The sequence below is a fragment of the Bison bison genome, unplaced genomic scaffold (assembly GCF_000754665.1).
Source record: "Bison bison bison isolate TAMUID 2011002044 unplaced genomic scaffold, Bison_UMD1.0 scf7180017864180, whole genome shotgun sequence".
Classification (NCBI taxonomy): domain Eukaryota; kingdom Metazoa; phylum Chordata; class Mammalia; order Artiodactyla; family Bovidae; genus Bison; species Bison bison.
This window is the reverse complement of record NW_011494752.1, coordinates 3,284,929-3,296,286: the sequence shown is the minus strand read 5'-3', so window position 1 is coordinate 3,296,286 and position 11,358 is coordinate 3,284,929.

The following is an 11,358-nucleotide window of genomic DNA, read 5'->3' as shown; positions in this document are numbered from 1 at the left end:
TAACTGTATACAGCTTCTCCATCTTCAGCTGCAAAGAATGTAATCAATCTGATTTTGGTAAAGACCATCTGATGATATCCATGTGTAGAGTCATCTCTTGTGTTGTTGGAAGAGAGTGTTTTTGCTATGACCAGTGTGTTCTCTTGGCAAAACTCTGTTAGCCTTTGCTCTGCTTCATTTTGTACTCCAAGGCCAAAGTTGGCTGTTATTCCAGGTATCTCTTGACTTCCTACTTTTGCATTCCAATCCCCTATGGTGAAAAGGACATCTTTTTTGTGTGTTAGTTCTATAAGGTCTTGTAGGTCTGATTCATAGAACCATTCAACTTCAGCTTCTTTGGCATTAGTGGTTGGGGCATAGACTTGAATTACTGTGATGCTGAATGGTTTGCCTTGGAAAAGAACCAAGATCATTCTATCGTTTTTGAGATTGCACCCAAGTACTGCATTTTGGACTCTTGTTGACTATGAGGGCTACTTCTTTTCTTCTAAGGGATTCTTGCCCCAGCAGTAGACAAAATGTCATCTGAATTAAATCCGTCCATTTCCATCCATTTTAGTTCACTGATTCCTAAGATGTCAATGTTCACTCTTGCCATCTCCTTCTTGACCACGTGCAATTTACCTTGATTCGTGGACCTCACATTCCAGGTTCCTATGCAATATTGTTCTTTACTGCATCAGACTTTATTTTCACCACCAGACATATCCACAGCTGAGCATAATTTCTGCTTTGGCTCTGCCTCTTCGTTCTTTCTGGAGCTATTTCTCCACCCTTCCTCAGTAGCATATTGGTTACCCACCAACCCGGGGCGGGGGAGCCTCATCTTCTGGTGTCATATCTTTTTGCCTTTTCATACTGTTGATGAAGTCCTCGAGGCAAGAATATTGGAGTTATTTGCCATTCTAATATTAATATTGCTGCTAAGCTGCTGCTAAGTCGCTTCAGTCATGTCCGACTCTGTGCAACCCCATAGATGGCAGCCCACCAGGCTTCCCCGTCCCTGGGATTCTCCAGGCAAGAACACTGGAGTGGGTTGCCATTTCCTTCTCCAATGCATGAAAGTGAAAAGTGAAAGTGAAGTCGCTCAGTCATGTCTGACTCTTAGCGACCCCATGGACTGTAGCCTACCAGGCTCCTCTGTCCATGGGATTTTCCAGGCAAGAGTACTGGAGTGGAGTGCCATTGCCTTCTCCAGTATTAATATTAAAAGATAGTAAATGCTATGGTTGGGGGTGAGGTCATGAAAAGGTGGTCTAGATTGAAGGGTAGGTCCCCCCAATGTGGGACTTCCCTTGTAGCTCACTTCATAAAGAATCTGCCTGCAATGCAGGAGACCCAGGTTCAATCCCTGGGTTGGGAAGATCCCCTGGAGAAGGAAATGGCACCCCACTCCAGTATTCTTGCCTAGAGAATCCTATGGACAGAGGAGCCTGGTGGGCTACAGTCCATGGGGTTGCAGTAGCTGCACACAACTAAGCAACTAAACCACCACCACCACCACCACCCATTTTTAGCCACTCTTCATCTGTAAAATTGAGACGCCTATACCTATTCCTCAAGATAATTGTAAAGATTAAATAAAATAACATGCTTAATCCCAACTGGAAGCCACTAGCCACATGTGACTATTTAAACTTAAATGAATTAAAATTAAATAAAATTTATGGGGCTTCCCTAGTGGTCCTGTGGTTAAGACTTCACCTCCCAGTTCAGGGGATGGGGGGTTCGATCCCTGGTCAGGAAGCTAAGATCCTACATGCCTCATGGGTAAAAAAACAAAACATAAAACCAAAGCAATATTGTAACACGTTCAATAAAGACTTTTTAAAAATGGACCATAAAAAAATCTTTTAAAAAAATTAGAAAAAAAAAGGGTCTTTAGGTTTTTAAAAAAATAAATAAATAAAATTAAATAAAATTTATTTCCTCAGTCACATTTAGCCACATTTAAAGTGGTTAACAATCTCATATAGCCTGGTGACTACCATATTGAACAGAACAAAGATAGAGCATTTCCTAACAAATGCTGGAGAGGGTGTAGAGAAAAGGGTGTTGGTGGGAATGTAAATTGGTATAACCACTATGGAAAACAGTATGGAGATTCCTCTAAAAACTAAAAATAGAGTTACTATTTGATCCAGCAATCCCACTCCTGGCCATAAATCCAGACTAAACAATATTTGACAAGATACATGCACCCCTACATTCATAGCAGCACCATTTACAATAGCCAACACATGGGGAAAAGCCTGAATACCCACCGGCAGGTGAATGGATAAAGATGCCGTGGCACATGTATACAACGGAATACTACTCACCCATAAGAAAAAAATGATGCCATTTGCAGCAACGTGGATGGACCTAGAGATTATCACACTAAGTGAGGTGTAAGTCATAAAGAGAAAGACAAATATCGTATGACGTCACTTATATGGGGAATCTAAAATATTATACAAATGAGCTTATCTACAAAATGGATTCATAGACACTGAGAACAGATTTGGTTGCCAGTGGGGAAAGGGGGGTGGGGAGGGCTGGCACAGGAGCTCGGGATTAGCAGATGCAAACTATTATATATTGACTAGATAACCACCAATGTCCTACTGTATAGTACATGGAACTCTATTCAATATCCTGTGATAAACCATAACTGAGCAATCACTTTGCTACACACAGAAATTAACACATAAGTATAAATCAACTATGCTTGAAATAAATTTTAAGAAAAAGAAATAGAGCATTTCCATCATTGCAGAAAGTTCTATCTGAAAGCACTGGTCCAAAGTTCTCAACTCAGGGCCTGGCCCAAGTTGTGTGCACTTACTAGAAGGTTCATCCCTCTTGAAAGACTTAAGCAATGAAACTGACTATTCTCCCAATAGCCTGCCAAAGACCGTCCATTTGATGTTCTCCAGGATTGAGTCTGAAAACTGAGATGGGGAAGAGCCAGGGATTGGTCAGAGCAGAAAGAGAGGAGGAGGAAGTTCAAATCTACAGTTTAGGGAGTTTGTGTTAATTGCCCAGAGGGTGGAGGTGACGTGTCTGAGGCAGGAAAGAAAAGGAGGCAAGGAAGAGGGAGGAGAAAGAGAAATCCAGGCACCAGGAGCTGGCCCCAGTGAGTCTTTTTTTTTTATTGGATGAGCCTTCACTGCCAGCCCCTGAGAGAATGGATGACACTTTTGAAATCCCTGGTCTCAACACCTGAATCATTGAGTTCATTCACTCATGCAACATTTGTTTACTGAGTGGTATGTACCTGGTCCTAGGTGCTGGGAGTGCTACTATAAATAAGGCCCCCACCCACTGGGACCTTGTGCATGGTGTGGAGTGGGGAAACCAGACAATGAACATAATAAATGTGGAACATATGTGGTACTTTAGGTGGCAATGCATCCTCAAGGAAAAGCAAAGCAAAGAAGGAAGAAAGGGAAAGGAAGTGTGGTTCTGGATGTGGGGAGCTAGGAAAACTTTCTTAGAGAGGGTGATGTTTTATTTTGGTTGCCTAGGTGGGAAATAGGGAGTGACTGCTAATGGGTATAGGTTTCTTTAGGGAGTGGTGAAAATGTTCAAAATTGATTGTGGTGATGGTCACATAGCTCTGTTAATATACTAAAAAACTATTGACTTGCATACTTTTAAGTAAGTGAATCATACCTTCATAAAGCTGTTATTTTGTTTGTTCAGGATCTTAATTCTCAGACCAGACCAGCAGTGGAACTGGGGCACCCTCCAGTGAAAGCATGGAGTCCTAACCACAGGACCAACAGATTCCCTAAAGCTTCTTTTTTTTGTTGTTATTCTTTGAAACTATTGTAATATTGTACACAACTGTATTTCAATTAAAATAAAAATCACTCTGGCTGCTACACCAAAAATAGACTGAAGGAGACCAAGGACAGAAGCTGTACACATCCAGGAGAGAGGGGATGGCAGCTTGGCCCAGGCTGGTAGCAGAGGGGAGATGAGAGGCGCTCAGATTCTGGATTTATTTTGAAGGCAGAGCAGACAGATTTGCTGTTGAATCAGATGGGGGTGTAAAAGGGCGTTGTCAAGGATGACTCCAGAGTTTGGGGTTTAAGAAACCAGAACAGGTGAGGAACTAGAGTCCTGGAAAGGGAGAGGGGCTAGACAAAAGGCAGCACCAGGACTCTGAAAGGAGGCAATATTATGAGTTAGGTTCTAAGAACCTGGCCTTTTAATTTGGACAGTATCCCTACCGTATTGCAGAGCCTCTCGCAGCATCAGTTTTCTTAGCCTGTCTTCAGGGAGCTGCAAAGATGGATTGGGACCTGACTCATTTAAGGTACTGAGAGAGCATTTGTTCCTTCTCTTTCCCTTTCCTTCCTCACCTGATACAGCACTGAGCCAGGAGCACAGGAGAGAATGAGGAGGGGGAGCACTGCAGACCTCAGGGCCCCTGAAACTAAACTGAGGGCAGTGTGTGTCCTGCGCTTCCACCTTCTCTGGGGGCAGGAGGGCTGATGCTGACACATTTGGGATTGGCAGAGGATGCTCTCTGAGCCAGTTCTTCCCAAGCCAGTGGGAGATCCTCGGAAGCCTTTAATTACTGCCTCAGAGTGGATGCTAGGTTAATGTGATGATTCGAAAGGTGTATTTTTCAATTACATTTAACGAAAAGATTTATAGTCAAGTAAAATATAATTAGGAGGCTGCCAGCAGACAGGTCCCCTGAGAGAAAGAAAGAGAAATGAGACAGACCCCTAATGGAGCAGGCCCCTAATAGGGCAGGCTGGAGCTCAGGCTGTAGGACCTGCTTACCCTCCCTGCTCACTTTGAAGATGTCAAAGCCCTCATCAGTTCAACCATTCAAACTCATTGGCTAAGTACCTATTACATGTGCTGCCCAGAATTTCCCATGGGATCAGAACAGATACTTCAGTCCAGCCTGCCCTCAGAGAGTTCACAGGCCAACAGGAGAGACAGGCAGAAACCAAGTCAAGAGTTAAGTGCTGCAAAGGAAATAACAGGATGCTGAACTAGAGAACAACCAGGGCACCATTTTGGATAAAGTCATCCAAAAAGGTTTTTCTTGGGAGTGAGGGGACAGACTGAGACTTGAAGGGTGAAAAGGAGCTGGTCCAAAAAAGAGTGGAAAGGAGGCAAGGAGATGGATGAGGCCAAGAAAGCAGCCCAGTCCCTAGGGTGGGAAAGTGACCTTTCCAGTGCTTGCAGAGTGAAAAGAAAGGCCAATGAGGCTGGAGCATGAAGAGGGAGAGGCAGAAAACAACACTGGGGAGGGGAGCAGGGACCAGACCCAGCACGTAAGGAGTTTGGATTTTATTCTATGTCCTAAGAAAGTTGGTGGCGGTGATTTACTCGTGTCCGACTCTTGCGACCCCATGGACTATAGAGCCTACCAGGCTCCTCTGCCCAAGGGATTCTCCAGGCAGGAATACTGGAGTGGGGTACCATTTCCTTCTCCAGGGAATCTTCCCAACCCGGGGATCAAACCCAGGTCTCCTGCATTGCAGGCAGATTCTTTACCCTCTGAGCTATGAAGCTACTTCAGAATTTAAGACAAGGAGGAGAAGGCCCAGCTTGTTTTTAAAAGATTACCCGAGCTGCTCTGGGAGATTGGAGCGCAGTCGGGCAGGGTGGGAGACAGGAGCAGAGACTCAGATGAGAAGTGATGTGACCTGGCTTAGCGGGGAAACACTGAAGAAGGAGAGAAGAATCTGGACTCTGGGTCCATCAGTGGTTCTTGGTGAGAGTCAATATGGAGATTGAGAGGTAGGGAGAACTCGAGGATTACTTCAGGATTCTGGCTTGAGCAACTAACTGGGTGGTGCCATCAATTGATGGTGAAGCTAAGAGAAGAAACAAGAGGGAAGGCACATGGACAATGGATTCAGACTTGGAATGGAGACCCTCTAGAGGCTTCTGAAAATCCATGAAGAGCAGAGATCTGGATGCCCCACAACAAGGGCATTCCATCTCACTACCCTGCTCTTTTGCTTCCTAGCTTGCCCTTCAACCTCTCTGTAGGTCTAACTTCCATTCCTCCTGCTGTGCTTTGGGAGTCCATGCCTCTCAAGTTTGGAGAGAGAATACTGTCATCCCCAATTCCCTTTAACTACCTAAATTCCTCAAATTCTGCCACTAAATCCATACTATATTTGTATTCATTGAACACCCACTAAGGGTCAGACACTGCGCTGGAAGCTTTAGCTACATTATTTCAACCAATCTGGCTTAACCATAGTATTAATATAATAATACTGACAGTGACCACTTAGTGACAGCTCTCTTGAGCTAAGCCTTTTACATAAACTGTCATATTTAAATCTCACTGAGAAATAACCTGCCCAGGGTCACGCAGCCAGTTAGTATTGAAATCAAGATGAGTCATCAAGGACTGTCTTCAATGCACCAGCCTCTCAGAGGGGGATGAGGACTGCATGACTGATGGGAAGGAGTTGCCATTTGGATGTCTTTCCCCTCCCTCTCACTCATTCTGTCCCAGCTGAAGCACAGAAGCAGCATTATCCTCCCAGACTTACCTGGGTGCAGAGGGCAGGTACCCTTGATGACAACCCCAGGGCACCATTTGTTTGGGAAGGAGCAGTTGCTATAGGAGCTCCCAGACATTAAAAGTGACTGCCTGGTGTCTGGGAGGAAGTGTCCACCTACATGATGAGGGATCCCGTTCTTGACACAAAGGGGTGGTTCTTGCCTCCCCCTGCTGAGAATGGCTAAGGAGTTTGTGTCTGTGTGTGTGCCTTTGTACAGGACCTGGTACTAAAAGGGCCAGGGGATATGCACACATGTGCAAGCGAGAAAAGCTCTGCCTCCTGTGCGTTTGCTTCAGAATATGTGTGTGAGACGGTTATCTGGCTCTTTAGGCACTCAAAGGCAAATAATTTGTACATTTCTTCATTCCTGTAACTGTGAGTGGAGTTCATGCAGGATGGAAAAGGCCTGGCCCCAGAGTTGAGTTCTGAGCTCAGTTCCCCATCTCTTCTTGCTTGTCTCCAGCTCCCTGCTTCCCCCTCCACCTCCCCCCATTGCCGGGCAGAATGCCCTCAGCCTGTGCCGGCTGGCATACATGCCACATGGTGCCTGGCGCACGTCTGGGCAAGGATGACGCCCCCAGGCCCGGCTGGGATACCAAGCCACCCGCTGCCTCCCCCACCTCCAGAACGGAGCGTCCCCATCCCGTCCCCTTTCTCAGCCAGGGACACAGGGAGCAGGCGGGGACACAGCACAGACAGATACAAACACACAGATGCACCCGGAGACGCCCACAAGCGTGTGCCCCAGAGAGGCACAGACACAGGCATTCACACAGGCTTGGGTACACTCACACTCACACATACACACACGCACGCACGCACGCGCGCGTGTCCCGAAAGAAACTCGTGGGCAGTCGCCACTTGCACAGATCCCAGCAGGCAGAAGTAGACCCGCTGGGCTCTTGCCCGGGTCAGGCAAACCCACCCTGGGCCTCTGTCCATGGTGCTGAAACCAGACTGACCTCCTTACAGAAAGAAGAGATGGAAATGGACCAGAAGAAAGAATGGAGGAGAGAGAAAAGAAGGGAGAGAGAAATTCATAGATAAGGGGAAAGGGAGAAAGAGAAAGGGATAGAGGTAGTTTAGAAGATACCAGGGGAATCAAAGTATTGTGAATGTTGGGATTAGGAGAGGGAGATGATAAACATAAGGTGATCTCAGCCTCCCCATTCCTGCCCAAGTGCAGTATCAGGCTCAAGCATTTATCTATCTTTGCCTTTCAGGGCCAAGAATGAGAAGAGTTTAGTAGAGGTGCAGTGGCATGTGAGGGATACAGGATGTGCGGTTTCTGCTGACCTCAACTTGTCCTTTTCAGGGTGCCTTCTTGCCCTGGAGGATCATAAAATAGTAGAGGAAGGAGAAAGACACCAGGGAAACCCAATAATGACCCGCAAATAGCTCCCTACATGATTCTTTATCCCAATTTGTGTTGGGCAAGTGGACAACAATGTTGATCTGGATTTGTTCTGGGGATTGCAGGGATTTAGTGACTGCTTAATGCTTATCCACAAGATTGGCTTATGGGTTCCTATCTCCCTCTCCAGAGATAAAAACTTCCCCCTAGTGGGATTGTCTAGTAAGAATGGATCTCCCACCAGCAACATCTTAGTCATGAAATTTATGACACACGAATAATGTCCATGTTCCCGATTGGAAGGGAAGGATTTCAAGGGCCAAAATGTTTACCATATAATCTAGGCAAGAGAGAATGAAGGAGAAGATGAGAGAGAGAAAAGGGAGGGGAAGAGAAAGAATTGTGAATATGGACAGAAGGATGAAGGAAGGAAGGAAAAAGGATAGAGATTGGAGAAAGAGGAATGGGGAGAGTGGAGATGCTGATGGCAGAAATGAAAGAGGGCATGAATGACCCAGACAGACTCCAGTGTGCAGGGAAAGGTCAGGGGAAGTATGCCAGGTGGAGCAAATTGCTTCCCTCAAGCTTCCCAGGGGCCCAGATTAGACTGGAAGTCCAGCCTGGTCTACAGCTGTTCACAATGGCGTCCTTCACCCAGGGCTTCAAGCAGAAATACCCCATGGACCAGGACTATGGATGTGAGGAGCAGCTGCCCTAGCAAAGAGGGTGGGTGGAGTCAGAGGCAATCAAATCTGCCTCTGTGGTTTCCCCATGGGTGGGATGGGAAGAGCGGGTGCCTCCTTCGGAGTATTTCCACCTATTTGCACTAGTGGCAGGAAGAGAAAGCCACACGTGTGGATATTCACTGGAGAGTGGATACTTAACTGAGGGTGAGGAGCAAACAGAGGAAGAAGACAGGCAGAAGGAGAGGAATAAGTGGGAAAGAAAGGATACTGTATTCCTAAAATTTTTGGACTCCTTAATTATTGTTTCTTTTTTCCTATCAAAGTAAAAGAAGCAAAGGCTAGGACAAAATCTGGGCCTATGTGCCCCAGTGTCCTTATTGTGGAATGAGTATAACAAGAGTCCCAACCTCATAGGGTGATTGAGATGATCATCAGCTCATGTATAATGCTTGTCAGTTACTGATACATAATAGACTCCAAATATATGTTAGTTTCCGTGTTGTCGTTGTATGTTGGTTTCATACTAGGATCAGTTGAGAAATCTTTCATATTTGACTAGACCTTCTTGCTACAGACTCAGGTCCAAACTTTAGGCATTGTGGAAGACTGTGATATTTCCAGCTATTCAACTTTACTCCTGAAGAGAAGGAGCCAGGATTTTTTTCTGGGGTACAGGGGGGAACCTCATGGTCTTGGGAACAGGGTGCTCATCGGTGGCCATTGAGGATGTTTTCCTGGATCCTTGAAAAATCTGGACCCTGGACCTACATTAGTGCCTCTCTGCCCAGGTTGGAGCCTCAGCACTGCACCCACCTCAGCGCTGGTGCCCCAGCCTTGCTTAAGCCTGTTTGAATGTGGACATGTGGAGCATTTCCTCCAGACTACTCTTCCAACCCTGATCCCTTTGCCTTTTTTCTACCTACCCTTCTGCTTCTTTCTTGTCTCCCTCTTTCTTCTCAGGAATCTAGTGGGGGGAAAAGGATTCCCTCACTACCGAGAGGGGCAGGATTTCCCCACCCTTCACAGGCCAAATGGATGGTCTCATTCTGGAGGTCAAGGAAGCTTGTGGGGGCTGGCACAAGGAGGGGTGAGGGGTGGCAGGGCAGCCCCCATGTCCTCCCATTCCCCCCAGCTCCTGTCTCATCACTGTCACCATTCAATCATAGCAGATGGGCTGCAGCTGTGAGCGCCAGCCCGGCACACAGGCTGGTCCGTGCCACTTGGGAGAGAAGGAAGAGAAAGGGAGGGAGGGAGGGAAGGAGGAGGGATGAAAGGAGGAGGGAGAGAGGAAAGGGAAGAAGAGGAAGAGGAGGAGGAAAAGGAAGAGATTGGAGGAGGAGAGAGATGACTTGAAAAGAGAAAAGACTTGATATCTTTCATGCTTTTCCCTTCTCAGCAGGAGAGCAGAGGCCAGGGCTGGGCTCACAAGCTGGGCAGTGCCAGGCGAGATGGGCATATGCCCTTGATTACTACCAGGACTGCAGGCCAAGCCTCCGCCGCCGCCACGGCCTCATAAATCAGTTTTTAAGTAGCAACCACATGGACATTTCCCAGCTGAGAGGCCTGGCCTCTGTCGGCCCAGTGAGGGCAGCCCTGGAGGAGGGGCAGGTGCCAGGCCAAGGCAGGAAAAGAGAGGTGGTCCTCAAGGTTTGGTGGGAAATGGAGTTGGAGCTGGCTCAGGGAAAATTTGGGTGCAGGGACTCCTGCCAATAAAGAGTAGGTAAGAAGATGACAAGTGCCTGTCATCAGTGAGTCTGGAACCCCCAAGCCCACCCAGCTTTGGGGCTCCTAGACCCTGTCCTGGCTTCCCCTGGGAAAGCTGCTTATGAGGAGGAGGATGGTGCTGCCCCTGGAACCTCCTCCCTCCAGGTGCCCCTTCCCCTAAGAATTTGTGTGAATGTCAGAGCAGCACGTGGGCCTGTGCACTTGAGTATCTGAATGTGCTCACAGCTTCCGGTGGGTGAGAAGGTATATCCCTAGTATCTAGCTCAGCCCCAGCACAGACCAAATATCTGTAAAACTGCTTGAATGCGTAAGTGAATGATTGAGTGTGAAGGGGGCCAGTTTTGTGTTTTTTCAGGAATGGGAGCATCCATATCGGAGAGTGTTTGTGTTGGGGGACAGGGGGTGGGTATCTGTGGGTGCTCTGGGGAGATCTATTCTGACAGACGCGCCTCCTTTTCAGGATCTCCCTCCTACTCAGCCCTCCCCTGGTCCCTGACTCTCCCCTTCTGGGGACCCCCCAGTAGGACAGCAGCTCCTGAATTCCACAGCCCCAGTCTGATCCCAAGCTTGACGCCCCCTCCTCCCCGCTCTGCAGGCCAGCTTTGATAGCTGGGGGTAGGGGACTTGGCTGAGGTTGGTGGGGAGTGAGGTGAGGACGGGAGTCCAGCCCTTGCCCCTGGAACCGCGGGCAGAGCGGCGGGGGGGGGGCCTGGCCTTCTTGCGCCCGGTGTCTCCTCCGTGGGTGAACAGATGTCTCGGAATTTTCGATGTGCTCTCCGCCTCTCCTCGCAATACCCCCCCCCACCCAAGCTGGCACCGGCTGTGGCGCCCTCCCTTCCCCCACCTCCGACAGCAGAACCGGCTGATGGATCAGGGAGCGCGGCCGGAGGCCTGGGCCCGGGGGCGGCGGAGGCCCGCAGGGTCGCGGCCGCGGGCTGGGCGGAGTCTCGGAGGCTCCCGGCGCCAGCGCCGAGGGAACCTGGTTGGCGCTGCCGGCCTCTCCGTTCCTTCCCTCCTGCCGCATCTCCTCAGCCCTGTCTCTCCTCTGTCCTACCTC